The sequence below is a fragment of the Priapulus caudatus genome, unplaced genomic scaffold (assembly GCF_000485595.1).
Source record: "Priapulus caudatus unplaced genomic scaffold, Priapulus_caudatus-5.0.1 Scaffold402, whole genome shotgun sequence".
NCBI lineage: Eukaryota > Metazoa > Priapulida > Priapulimorpha > Priapulimorphida > Priapulidae > Priapulus > Priapulus caudatus.
In genome coordinates, this window is record NW_014577463.1 from 63793 (window position 1) to 64839 (window position 1047).

General features: G+C 42.4%; 1 protein-coding gene across 1 annotated transcript in view; it reads right to left on the bottom strand.

Moving 5' to 3' along the window:
• Positions 1-1047, bottom strand: part of LOC106809987 (patatin-like phospholipase domain-containing protein 7) — a 39419-nt gene that overhangs the window by 36677 nt on the left and 1695 nt on the right.

The window sequence follows — 1047 nt, forward strand, 5'->3', positions numbered from 1 at the left end:
TCAAAAATCATGGCTATAAGTAGCTTGTGTGGCTGACTACGATTGCAGATAGATTCGTGACAAGGGTATTGGGGCGAGTGAGCACAGAATGAACATTATGCTGGCAGAGACGATGACACTGCAGATAGAGACAAACACGCTGATCATCGACTGTCACAGCGGAAATAATTAAATAGCACGACTACACTAGTTTAGCACTTAAAAGCAAGACCACAAGACACAGTAGTCTAGATATAACTCTATAATTTACAAACTTACTAGTGTACTTCGTGGACAATTAACTGAACAGGAAGGGAGAGAATTCCATTACGGAACGACAGAAACAAAGAAGCTAAACTTTATAATATAAAGAGATCCTTTGAAGATGGCACATGTCGAAAACAATGATCACGCTCAGATGATCGAGTGCAACAAACAGGCTTCATCAAGCAAGGGGAATGCCAATCTTCACCTGACCATGATAAATTTTATGAAAAGTTATGTTTAGCATGGAGAAAGCAGACACAAAGAGGACGCCAATCAAGTTGAGCCAAAACAATATCCGCACTATCATGATATTTTTTGGAAACCCATCTCGCAGATTTATGATGAATGGCATCCAATTGAATTTAGAACAGTTCTGAAGTGTATAAGGGCACCAGCCTGGCGAAACACGTTCTAATATGGGGAGAACCATGAGACAACGTTTTAAAATTGGTAAAGCTAATGTTATGCCGTAACATACCAAAGGAGCGAGACGCTTTTTTACAAATACAATCGATGTGGGCATTCCAGCGATGATCGCTACTAATAATGACACCCAAATATTTGTAAGTAGGGGTAAGCGATTTTTTTTTCCCGGGGCTCTTTTTGCAAATTCCCCCAAAATTTCAGGGGCTACTTTTCCAGAGCTCTTTTTGCAAATTCCCCCAAAATTTCAGGGGCTACTTTTTCCACTTTCCAGGGCGACTTTTTTCCAGAAGCTCAGGGGGTTTGAGAAAGCGGCCCGCGAGACACGTGTATGGCTGTGCACATCGACGCTGCGTACGTGCCTGCTGGCAGGGGCGG